General features: G+C 47.1%; 1 protein-coding gene across 1 annotated transcript in view; it reads right to left on the bottom strand.

Moving 5' to 3' along the window:
- LOC111150732 (chromosome unknown C1orf21 homolog) overlaps positions 1 to 11,768 on the bottom strand; it is a 230,330-nt gene extending 218,562 nt beyond the window's left edge. The window contains exon 1 of the mRNA XM_022508299.1: positions 11,750 to 11,768. The gene's annotated coding sequence lies outside the window, so the exon portion shown is untranslated. The remainder of the gene's footprint in view (positions 1 to 11,749) is intronic.
- Between the last annotated feature and the right edge of the window lie 925 nt (positions 11,769 to 12,693).

Raw genomic sequence — 12,693 nt, 5'->3', positions numbered from 1 at the left:
CAGGGTCATGAGTGTGAGCCCCATCTTGGGTGTAGATTACTTAAATAAGAACTTTAAAAATAAAAATTCAAATTAAAAAAAAAAAAAAAAAAAACAGAATCAGAGACAAAAGACAAATGATAATCTGGGGGAAGAAACTGCCAGCACTGCCCATTCACCTGTCCATTCAGTTAAGGAAAAATAATGTTTTAGTTTATTTTAGTTTATTTAGTTTATTATCAATGTTTATTGATTCGCAAATAAACCTCCACCAACAAAAACAATCATTCCCACTATAATGTAAGAGCAAAAGACTGGGAACAACCACACAGCCAAAGGAATAAAGTGTATATTTATAAACTTTATACACTATTTATAAAGTAGTATGTTTATACAACTGGAGTCTCTGCAGTTGTAAAATACAATGAAAAACTATATATGGCTCCAGAGTGATCAGTGATAAATAGTGTTAAATGCAAAATACAAGGTGCAGAACTATAATATTCTACCTTTTTTTCTAAGAGAAAGGAAATGAAGATATTTGCTACATCAAATAGAGAGCATATGTCACATAGATCACACATACACACACATACACAAACACATGCCTACATACATACATACATAGGTGTATTTTCCTAACTCTGTCCATCGAGCAATGACCAGCCCAGAGACAATGAGAACTCCTAACACCTGGACTATGGTCTCTAAATACCACTCACCACTAAAAATGATCTGCAGTAGAAGTACTAGGTAAGTCTGAAATATCTTGTATACAAGAAAGTAAAAATACCATCAAAGACCACTACAGTCCTGTCAAGAGGATTCAGAAGCCAACTTAAAGAGTCTTCCACACACCAAAGATAATTAGAGCTTTGAAAGAAGTAACTGCAAGGGATTGAAACACATATAATCTGTTAAAATCCACAAGTTCAGAATACTAAAAAAGAAAGAAAGAAGAAACCCAACCTCTTTAGTCTTTTTTAGAAGATGCTAGAAAATCAACACATTATTCTGAGTATTATTTAAGAAGAGAGAATAACACCAAGCACTAATTTTCCTATGTAAGCTATACTGATGTGGTTCACCTCTTCTTGATAGTAAAACTCCAGCTAACAAACGCAGGACGGATGGCGGAATATCATCCTCGTACAAGCCTTACCGAAACACTGTATCTAAGCAATGACCATCAGTGGTTTTGGAAGGACCTGGAGGAAACTTTATAAGGAGAGACGGAGCTGACAACACCTAAAGCCACTGATCAGACTTAACCTCACAAAAGAAGAAACAAGAAGGCGCATGTGCCTCCTGACGTGTTGTCACAGAAGGTACATAACACTTCGCATGATGGACTCTCGCCAAACTGTCTGACCGAGCTTCCAGTGTAGATCAAACTACCAGCTTACAGGAAACGAGAAAGAGAAATAGTGAAGATCGCCAAGAGAGAAGATACCATCAGCAAACTACAGAATGCAGGAAATCCCACAGAAAAATCCCCGTTTCTTCAATAAATAAATGCCAGGAAAGAAGCAAAAGAGGGAAAAACAGAAAAAGGAAGTTTGTAAATGAGGACAGATGCATCTTTCAGGTGAGAAAACTGTTTGCATCCTGAATGTAACAAATTAATCATTAAAAACAGTTATGGACCAATCAGGAAAACTTGCTTTCTGATTGGATATCTGATATTAAAGAATTATTGTTAAAAATTTTTTAGGCATGATAATAATATTGTGGTTATCCTAAAAGAAAAAAAGTCCTATCATTTATCATTATGCAAAAGTGCATAACCTAGTATGCATGAATAAGATGACGTGATGTCTGTGATTTGCTTCAGAAAGAACCAGTAGGGGAGGGGAAAGGAACAGGTGTGTATGGCGGGAAGGGGAGAGGAGTATGGAGAAAACAGAACTGGCCAAGTGTTGGTAATTAAAGGCCGGACTATATCATCAGAGAGTTGGGTTCCAGTCTTGGCACCACCACTTGATGGCTACAAAACCTTGGTCAAGGTCCTAAAGACCCCTAGCCTCAGTTCTTCTTTATCAATAAGTAGAGGTAATGGTAGGAGGTTCCCCATAAGGCTGCTGCAAGCATTAAAGAAGATAATTCATGTAATGTACTTAGCACAGTGCCCAGGCACAGAGTAAGTGACACAAAACGAGTTGGGTTTCATTATTTTTACCGTTAATTATGACCACTGTTGTTCAAGATCAGGAAGCTAGAGTCAAAAGGTGGTAGAATTGGGATGCAGTGTGCTGACTTCAAAGCCTTCCTTTGTTCCAGTGCATTATTATGCCTCCCCCACCTCTACCCTGAGTCTCAGTGGAGACTGAAAACACGTAAAAATATTCTGCAGTAAGAGTCTCTTTTTCACAAGACAAGGCTTTGATGGCACTGCTACTCATGGCTTCTAGAATCAAACAGTGAGCCGTCCTCTGTCACAGTGTCACAGCTTCATGTGTCTTTACTGTTCATGGTTCCTCATCTGGTAGCAAGTACACACTCTAGTATCCCAACCCCCTTAAGTCAATACGCACGCTCGTAAATCCACAGGGATTCGACACTGCGCTAGTTCACCGTCCTCCCAAAATATGACCTCAAGTATGTCGTTTTTACGACATCAGATGCTGGTGTAAATCATCTGAAGCAAACCTCAGAATCCCACCCAGTGAGAGAACATCAAACTTTGCAGGCAGCACAAGCTAAGAGAACATTACGGTGCTAAGTAGCCACGTCATGAGATCTCCTGTAGGGTAAATAGTTCCACTTCTCTTTAGTAACAGAATTACAAATTCTGAGAAACCCTCTTCAATATAATTTTCTTTCTTTGTTGGGCCATGCTGACCACGTGGCTGATTCGTGTCCCACCCTCCCTGCTTCCCTGACACCGGGCCTCGCTGCCTGGCTCCCCTGCCTCTCTGAGGGCCTGTACCGTTCATTCTCTTTCACTGTCCTTTTCCATCCACAGCCCTGTATGTTGGTGCTGCCTGGAACTCACTGTCCAGTTTTCTTGTGCTTACTCTCCCTGGGCAATCTCACGCCAAACCACATAGCCTCAACTACCAAGTTTACAAAAATTCTCATTCATTCAACCCATTCACTCACTCACCAAATACAGGCTAGGCCCCAATTGTGCAGTAGCTGTCGTGGGAATATAAGAGAATTAAAAACAGAAAGAGTCTTACCCTCATGGACCTTATAGTTGGGGGGTGGAGGTGGGTAATCAATCAGTATTTGAAGAATCACAAAAATAAATTTGCAACTATAATAGTAGTAAGTACGTACAGACAAGGTGTATGGTGTAGCTGAAGGGAGAAAAGAAGGATCTAACCTCATCACGGAGGTTAAGGAACAAGTCCCTAAGGAATGCTGAGATCAAACCAGTAATTCTGCCCAAATCTCTCTTCTGAAACCTAGACCAGAATTTCAGTGTAGCTCCATCAAAAAATTATAAGCACCTAAAACTCAACACACTTCCTTCCTGATGCATGGATTCCTCATCTCAGTGAAAGACAGAATAATCCATCCCCAAATTTCGCAATTATCCTTTACCCCTTTCTTTGCCCTCCAGTCTCAATTTGTCACCGAGCCCCACACATCTTGCTTCCTAAATACCCTTCCTGCAGGTCCATCTTCTCCATGTTCTGCCATTAATTCAGTTCCCATCAGCTCTCCTCCAGTTAGGACCAGCGTTCCCTTGTTCTGACTCCGGTCTCTGTTCTCCTCCAGCCTCTTACCCACACTTGAAAGGAACTGTCAGGCAAACAACGTCTCTCCCCTGATTACAATCTTTCAGTGTCTCTGGCTGCTCGTATTTGGGGCAGTGACTCCACACTGCTTACCACCAAGCCCTGTGTGGTTCCTCAGCTTCATCTCCCACTGGGTTTTGGCACGTGTCTAAACTCCAGCCACCAGGACCCCCATCACATGGGCATCTGCCGCCTGAAATGCCATCCTTCATCTTCCCTTTGTCCATAAACTCCTTTATCCCCAACTACCAGTCTGTGAACTAGTCTATGAATCTATAGTAACGTGAGAAAAATAAACTTGGAAAGCCAACCTTAGCCGCCTCCCAGTATTTTCAGAAATATAAATAATGCCCCCAGAGGACTCCTGCGTAGCTACTGTCATCCCAAACACCTCTTCCCCTGTGAAGCCTTCTAGGGCTTCTTTATTTCAGGGAATCACATAATTTATTTCCCAAAGTGGGAGACTTCTGAGGGCCAAGGGGGTGGTATTAAGACCTGCTGAACAGGAGGCACAGACCAGGGCTGTCCCAGGGAAAACAGGATGCACGGTCAGCCTACTCTAGAGAAAACTGACTTCTTTCTTCCCTCAACTCCCAAAGCAGCGTCATTTACCACACGTCACGTGTTTGCCTGTCAATTCACTCCCTTGCCTGAGAAGCCCACAAGGGCAAGGCCAAGCCTTTTTTTCTGTACCTCCAACATCTCTCAGTGCCAGGCACGGAGATGACACAAAGTATCATCAACAAAAGTAAATGTTTGTTTAACAGATTATCTGAGTGAGTAAGAAAGATTAGATGCCTTAATCTCGGCCAACAAAGGAATTTTAAAATTCCCATTATCTTTTCTCATCCCACATGATACTTCCTCATTTGGTTAAAGAGAGTTTTAAATGGGAGCAAGGTCTTCACAGAGAAAAATTTTAAGCGTCAGACCCCTGACCAGCTGTCAACCAACCAACAGCCACTTACTCAGCATAATACGGCCCCCCTCCCCGCCGCCCCAGGGCATGAAGGAAGATCTTATCATTTGCTGGGGCTATAAAAAGTACATAACTTGGGCGCCTGGGTGGCTCAGTGGGTTAAGCCGCTGCCTTCAGCTCAGGTCATGATCTCAGGATCCTGGGATCGAGCCCCGCATCGGGCTCTCTGCTCAGCAGGGAGCCTGCTTCCCTCTCTCTCTCTCTGCCTGCCTCTCTGTCTACTTGTGATCTCTCTCTGTCAAATAAATAAATAAAATCTTTAAAAAAAAAATAAAAAAAAAAAAGTACATAACTGAAAATCAAAACTAATAGTGAAAGAAATAAACATCAAGTAAGGGTTACAGGCATTCACGGATGGCAAAGGAGGAGCCACTCTCACGGTTGGTGGGAAAAGGGTCAGCCTTCGGCTCAAGTCATGATCCCAGGGTCCTGGGATGGAGACCTGCATCAGGCTCCCTGCTCAGCGGAAAGCCTGTGTCTTCCTCTCTCACTCCCCCTGCTTGTGTTCCCTGTCTGGCTGTGTCTCTCACTCTGTCAAATAAATAAATAAAAATCTTTAAAAAAAAAAAAAGAAAAAGAAAAAGAAAAAGAAAAGAAAATTAAGAAAGAAAAGGGTGAGAGACAGGATCGGAACCGAGACCTGAGATCCCCAGGAGGGGCAGGGGTGGGTACTAGGGAAGCCACCAAGGATAAGCGCAAGGTTTGTTTTGTTGCTGTGTCTAGACTGCCATGGATTCCTGGCACAAAAACCAGGACATCTGAATTCTCAGCAAATATTAAGGGACTCGAAGAAGTTCCTAGATTCTCATCTCCTTCATCAAAATAGTAATCCTATCTTTCTGGGACATAAAATGAGATATACGTTGCTTCTTCCTGAATAACCTTCTAACTGCAGGAACGGTTACAAAAGTATTTTAGGGAAACTGCCTCTGGCAGGACTTTCCCATAGAACTGCTGAAGTCACCCCTTGGCGTGTATCAACTATCTGTGTCTTTGAAAAGTTCTCTGCAAAACACAGCCTGGCAGGCTGCAGCTCTCCTTACGCCACACCTGGCCTTTCAATCTTCGAGGGATAGAAATCGTCGTGTCAACAGAGGGGTTCCGCTGCGCCGTAAACAACCACACACAGACCTTCCTTGTCAACCTGGGGTTCGGGGAGAGGCTTTCAGGAATGGCTATGATACACACTAGCAGCTGTGATGATTGGTATAAAAAAGAACCCCACACTCCAGAGAAGACTAAACTTCTCATGACCTCTTCCCAGTCCAGCTCAGCTGGGGAAAACCTGAAGTCACCAAGTGAGGTGTCCCAATATGGGGTGTGCCAACGAACCAGAGCTACTATGCTATCCACTGCGCTCAAATAAAGCACAGTCCCATCAAAGAAAGGGAATTCTTACTTAAAAACCATTTGCTCTTGGGGCGCCTGGGTGGCTCAGTGGGTTAAAGCCTCTGCCTTCGGCTCAGGTCATGATCTCAGGGTCCTGGGATCGAGCCCCACATCGGGCTCTCTGCTCGGCAGGGAGCCTGTTTCCTCCTCTCTCTCTCTGCCTGCCTCTCTGCCTGCTTGTGATCTCTGTCAAATAAATCAATAAAATCTTTTAAATAAATAAATAAATAAATAAAATAATAAAAAAATAAAAACCATTTGCTCTGCTCTGCTTTAAAGCACCTTCTTCCAAAAGCCCGGGAGCACTCAGGATATTGCATAACTAGTGCTGGATCTACTTGTGAAGTACAATTTTATAAAAAGACCAACCCAAGTATGTATGTAATGAGTCAATAGGATATGTTTTTCCAGTTGTCCCCATTAATACTTTTCCTCCAACTGACTCCCTATTGGTGGGGCTGACCTAGGCTACAAACTTACAGGGCAAACCAACAATATTAGGTCCTATTAGCTAACAAGCTAATAATATTAGCTAAAGAATTCTTACTTGGCATAAATAGGTCCTATAGGCTTATAACATTTTCATGGAGAGCAGTAAAACCATAACAAATGAGGGAAAAATTTTGGTTCAACTTACAGTAATATTTATTTAACCAAAGGAGAAAAAAATAAGGTAATGAAGATGGCATTAAATAAGCCATTCTATTTCTGTCATTAGTAGATTTTGGCATACGGCAAAGCCTTTCAATGGTGCCATTACAAAAACCTCTGAAATGCTTTTCAAGATTTATTGTCCAAATCTTTAAAAATAACAATAATCATGGAGATGTTCCTTTATTATCCAACACAGGATGTAACAGCTAAGTGAAGAAGCAAAGTACTTCAGCTATTACTACATGGCTTAAGAACCTTAAAAAATCCAAAATACAGGGAAGTCAAAAGTGAAAACAAAGGCAAAGAAGATCCCTAAACTCAAGGGTGCTCTAATCCCATTTTTCTACAAGGCACAAAGCATGTGGACTTGAACTCATGAATGCTATAAATGCATCTGCTAAGTAGCATGAGTGTGCGAAACAGGCACAGGCAGGTACGTGCTGGAAGATCTAAAGGTTTGATGGAGAGAAGTGGGTGGGAGTAATAAGGGAGGTGTGGGGCAAAGTAGGACAAGGTATAGGGGCCCTGAGGGCAGAAGGAAGAAGTTCCCCAGAAGCCAGAAGGCTATACTTGAACAGGGAGGTGGGCGGAGTCAAGGAGAAAGTGGGCCTGGAGAGGAGGTTAAATATTGGACAAGATGATTCAAACATAAAATACCCAAGTCCTGCTGGCAAAAGAAGGTGGAGGGATAAGAAGCAGGAGGCTCTATGGGTGAAAATCTGTGGGACAGAAAGCCATGTTAAAGCTCCAGGAAGGACTAGAGGGTGAAAGGGACATTTGGCAAAGGAATAAAGTTAAAAACAGCCTGGAGAGAGAGAGAACGGATATAGGGGCAGATCCACGGGAACGCCAGGAGCCTGGTGAGCTCCCTGCATGAGACAGGTCTCCACTCTCCTCACATTAAGTGATTTTAGAGAGAGTAGCAGTGACTATCGATTACCGCCTCCCTTGGGAAAACCTAATAAACCAAGAGCTGGGGCTACCTGAACCTTCCCAGACCCCTCTCTCTAACTTGTGTCTGGAATTCCAGTATGGGACACCCGAGTGCTAGGGCTGCGGCACAAAGTTCAGTAAGACAAGGCACGTGTGAGTTCTCTGGAAACCATAACGCACCATATCCATATGAGGAATCGTTACTCACGGAATCCCTTGGACTAAAAAGATAAAGACCAAAGTCATAAGTCAACACTCATGAGTGAAGAAATATTTGTCAAAGATGGATACTACATATAATCCCAATCAAGATCCCCCCAGGTAGAAATTCCAGTAATTTCAGGGGACATTACGCCTCGTATGTTTACTTGACTGTCCAGTATTCTTCAACAATGAAAAACGCTATCCAACCCTTGTGCCTGGGTGGCTCAGTGGGTTAAGCCTCTGCCTTCGGCTCAGGTCATGATCTCAGGCTCCTGGGATGAAGTCCCGCATAAGGCTCCCTACTCAGCAGAGAGCCTGCTTCCCCCTCTCTCTCTGCCTGCCTCTCTGCCTACTTGTGATCTCTCTCTCTCTGTGTCAAATAAATAAATAAAGTCTTTAAAAAAAAAAAAAAAAAAACCCTATCCCAGGCAGAATATGGAGCTCTTAATAAGCTATCGTACTGACTTACTGAAATGGAAGTCCGTGGCTAATGTATTTCCAAGGAGTTTTTTTCTGACACATTACAGACCTTAACTAATTAGGTTAATTCAATTTAATTCAATCACTCACTGAGTAACTTCCAAGTACAAGGTAGTGTGTGGGCTACTGCAGGGCTTGCAAAGATGACCCAAACCGCTTGCCTTCTAGTCGCCTGGCCAATTCATCTTCTCAGTTTCTATTGTAGATCAGAGGGGAGCTACCTCCCCTTTCCACAAGTGGAGACAGAAGGCAGTCTTTACATTCTGTGCCTGGCCTACAACCCAGGAAATACATTTTCCAGGAACACATTTCATTGCAAAAAATAAAAAAAGTCAAGGAACTTCTTAATGCCTGCTGACGGAGGACGCTGTTGGGTGCTCATTTCTGTGTTCATCCTAGCCCAGCTTACATCCAACCGCTCTTGTCATGATTGCATAACCACAGCATGTCAAGTTGTTTCTTGTTACAACTGTAACTTGTAAAATTAAACTTCAGAACTGAGATAGGCAAGCTAAATAATTGCCTACTTTAAAAATATGTATATGTGTAATTTGCATGCCACTTTAGATAACCCCTTGAATTATGAGCTCTTAAAGTCACAACTGTCACCAATTTCTAAAATAGTTTCAATGTTGCAATTCCCCCTGCAGACAGGCCCTATCCCTGCCTTCTCCGTGGTCTAAGCAATATGTTATACTAGCCTATTGCAATCTGCTTTTCGTGTTTTAACAAGAACTTAATTAATCACCACATTTACTTCTCCCATGCTATGGGACTTCTGACATTCCAAAGAAGGATCATAAAATGGCCCAAAATGCACTTGTGTGTGCCTCAGGTAGCACTAAGTGGTACTCATAAGTTAAAGAGAAGCTGGGGCTACTTATCACACTTAGGATCCCCCCACCACCCCGACGTGATCGAGTCCCTGCCCTCTCCTGCCTCTCTTGACCTCATGGGAGGTGCCATGACACTCCCTCTCTCAATCTGGGCTGTCTCACTCTGTGAGAGAAAACAGCCAGTAGAAGGGGGGCTGGCCGGGAAGAGCCTGGAGCAAGCCACTAGAACTGTAACAGTCAAGGCTCGCCTGATGGACAATTCCGCACAATGCTGAGGCACCATCTGCCTGGAAAGATACTCATAATTGGGCAAACCACCTTCCTCCTTGGTAGGATTTTTAATCAGGCACAGCAAGTAGTACCAATTAACGACCAAGCTCTTGATTTGCACCCTGTGATTCTTCAAGAAGCTCCAACCACTTCAAACAGTGGCCTATTAATTCCCAGAAATCCATGTGAGATGACAAAATGAGACAGGGAGAAAGGAGTGACGGATAAATTACTAGCCAAGAAAACAAAATGATCAGTTCTCTCCAAAGAGTTAAAATGAGTCAGTGCTGCAGAGGGAGGCTAGAACCTCAGGGTTCTTCCAGGATGAACTTTTAACGTTGGATAAAAAACCTCCATACCAACCAAGGCCATTTTTCTGAGGACCTATGATCCAAGGGAGGTAAGCCTGACCACAGGACCCCCACTCCTCCTAGGGCATTGGCTCATCCAAGAGCTAAGTTTGCTGGGTTTTGCTGCTTTGCCCAGTGGCCCTCCAGAACTGTTCTCTGAACCCTGTTTGCCTAGCTGGAAACCTGAGGGGAGGTGACATTTCAATGCTGCATTTTGTGATCAGCGAATAAGTGCTGGTCCCAGTAATGGTTTAATGCAGTTAAATACACTCAGATGTCCTATCACCAACACTTCCCACTTCACAAGGGGTAAAACAAAAATAGCTGATCATGTCTAAATTAATTTCCATGTCTGTTCAACTGTATTTCCTGAGAGCCAACACACAACATGTTCTATTGGTCCTACACTCGGGCTCTAGAAGTATGAAAAAGGGGGGGGACCCCCCAAACTGAGTATCTTGGACTGAAAAACCCTTCAAAAACATCATCTTCTCCCCACCCCCACCACCACCCCCAGGAGAGCTAAATAGCCCAGACCCACACTACCCATGATTTTCTTCTACCTTGGTACATTCCAACTCTACTAAACTAAAAGGTTATTATTAGGTGAAAGGTGAGTCTACCCCCTTGAATAGAGAGGTTTTCATAACATCTCTCTGCGTAATGAACATGCCACTTCCCCAAACAGTCCATACTGTTTCCTTAAAAAAAAAAAAAAAAAAAAGTGTTTCATGCAATCTGTGGTGCGTCAGCCCCCTCCCAACATCTGAGTCAGAGCATGTGTGTGTCCAACCAAGGTTCTGGACGATCAGGGTGTATCACTTTCAGAGTTACTCCAATAGCTGAACTTATGGCTCTCTTCCAGCCACACACAACATAAGCACCATCTATTTTAAAACAAATTTCCTAACCTACATGCGATGTAAGACACCTCATAGGGAGGTAGGTTTCCTCCTGAAACAAATCACTTCTATCCCCAACTGTATTTGTCATCACTCACGATTAAGGCATGTTTTGGGGGTATGTATTTTTTATCTTTGACCATGTAACTCCTGGAGCAAAAGAAAGCCTCCTCAAATGTGACCCTCGTGCCTGAGCCAATTCAGAGCTTTAGAAGAGGAATGAATGGGAGATGAGAGCCCTTAAGCCCAGGGACTTCTCTCACACAAACAGTAAGGGAGGGGGGATCCCTCCGTGGAGGGAGGAGGCAGGGTGGATGATCGGGGAAGGACATCAGCAGCAGGGCAAAGGCAGCCCTGGCGGCCGCACTTCGCGAACTGCCTGCAGAGGGGAGTGAGATCTTCTCCGTGTACAATACCCAAGCACCCTGTGCTGCCTCGCATGGGCACGAATAATAAACACGCCGAGGTGAGCAGACAGATGCACCGAGACCAGCCACCCCAAAAGGTCAAAACTTCAGAAATCCCGGGGATCCCAGCACCCACCCAAACACATCAATCAGTCGGAGCGGGAGAAGGGACTCGGGGACCTAACACAGGATTCTGAATTTTGTTGTTTCCTTCTAGATCTGGCTTGCAAAGTACGGTGGCTACAAGCACAGCTCGAGAGGAGCAGGCAGGCTGAGGGCGGCGGGGGGGTGGGGGTGGGAAGGGAGGGGTGTCTCACACCAGCCACCCAGGCCTCAATGTGACGAAAGTCGTCAGCAGCCCCAACCGCATCCCAGCCCCTCCGCCCCGGCGAGCAGACGCCCCCACCCCAGCTTCCGTCCCCGCACTAGCAGCAGCAGCTCCGGGCCCGGCCGCGAGCCGGCAGCGCCACCACCGCGGCTCCCATCCCTTCCGCGCGGCAGACTCCCCGCAGGCCTCCCTCCCAGCCCACCCGGGCTCGCCGGGGAGCCAAGCCGGAGAGCCGAGCCGCGGGCCGCGCCGCCCGCAACCCCCGCCCGAGGCCGGCGGGGGCCACGCTTACCTTGGGCGCTCGCGGGGGGGCTGAAGGTGGCAAGCCTCCCGCCCCCCGCCCCTTTCCTCCTCGCCTTTTCTCTTCCTCCCTCCTCTCCTCTTCCTTCGCCTCCCCACAGTGAGTCCGGGTGTCCCCCTCCTCCCCGCCGCTCCAAGTAGACGCCGAGAACCCCGGATCCCGGCCCGCGTGCGTGCGTGCGGGAGGCGACGGCGCGCGGCCAGCTCTCCAGTAACTGAGCGCGGCGCGCAGCTCCCAACTAAAGTGTGAAAGAAGCGGCGGCCGCGGAGCCGCGGCGCGGAACGTCCCCCCGGGAGTGGGCAGGGAGCGAGCGGGAGCCGGCTGGAAGCGAGCGAGGGAGGGGACCGCCGGGGAGGGGCGGGGGGAGGGAGGGGCTCTCCTCGCCCAGTCACTCACTCGAGGGGCGGGGCAGCCGGCCACGCCCCCCGCCGCCGGCCCCTCCCCGCTCCCGGCTCCGCCCGCGGCCGGCCGCCCTCCCCCGGGGAGGGGCTGCCGAGGCCGCCGGGCCGCGGAGCCCCGGGAGGACCGCTCTGGGCGAGCAGGCGCGGGGGCCTGCGGGAGGGAAAGAGGGCGCCGCGGGGCACATATGTGCGCGTCTGTGCGTGTGTGTGTGTGTGTTCGCGCGCGCGCGGGCGTGTGATACGAGCCCGCGGGCCGGCGGGAGGGGAGACCCCGGCGGGAAAGCTGCGTGCGGGCCCTGTCACCCGGGGGGCAGGCGCGGGTGCAGCGGGGCAGCTCCGAAGCCAGAGGGCCCAGCTCTGCGGTAGACCCGGCCAGCCTCTGGGCCCTGCCACGGGGCTGCGCCTGCTGGGAGCGGACGGAGGGAAGGCCGGGCACCCTCGGCGCTCCGCGCGGCCCCTCCCCTCCCCGGCTGGAGGGCCGCAGAGCCGCGGCTCCCGCCCGGCACCAAACCGCCTCCCAGGTACCCTGGAGCG

This window comes from Enhydra lutris, unplaced genomic scaffold (genome assembly GCF_002288905.1).
Source record: "Enhydra lutris kenyoni isolate GAN:26980312 unplaced genomic scaffold, ASM228890v2 scaffoldscaffold24, whole genome shotgun sequence".
Classification (NCBI taxonomy): Eukaryota; Metazoa; Chordata; class Mammalia; order Carnivora; family Mustelidae; genus Enhydra; species Enhydra lutris.
The sequence above is the reverse complement of the archived record's forward strand: the minus strand, read 5'-3'. Positions and strand labels throughout refer to the sequence as shown.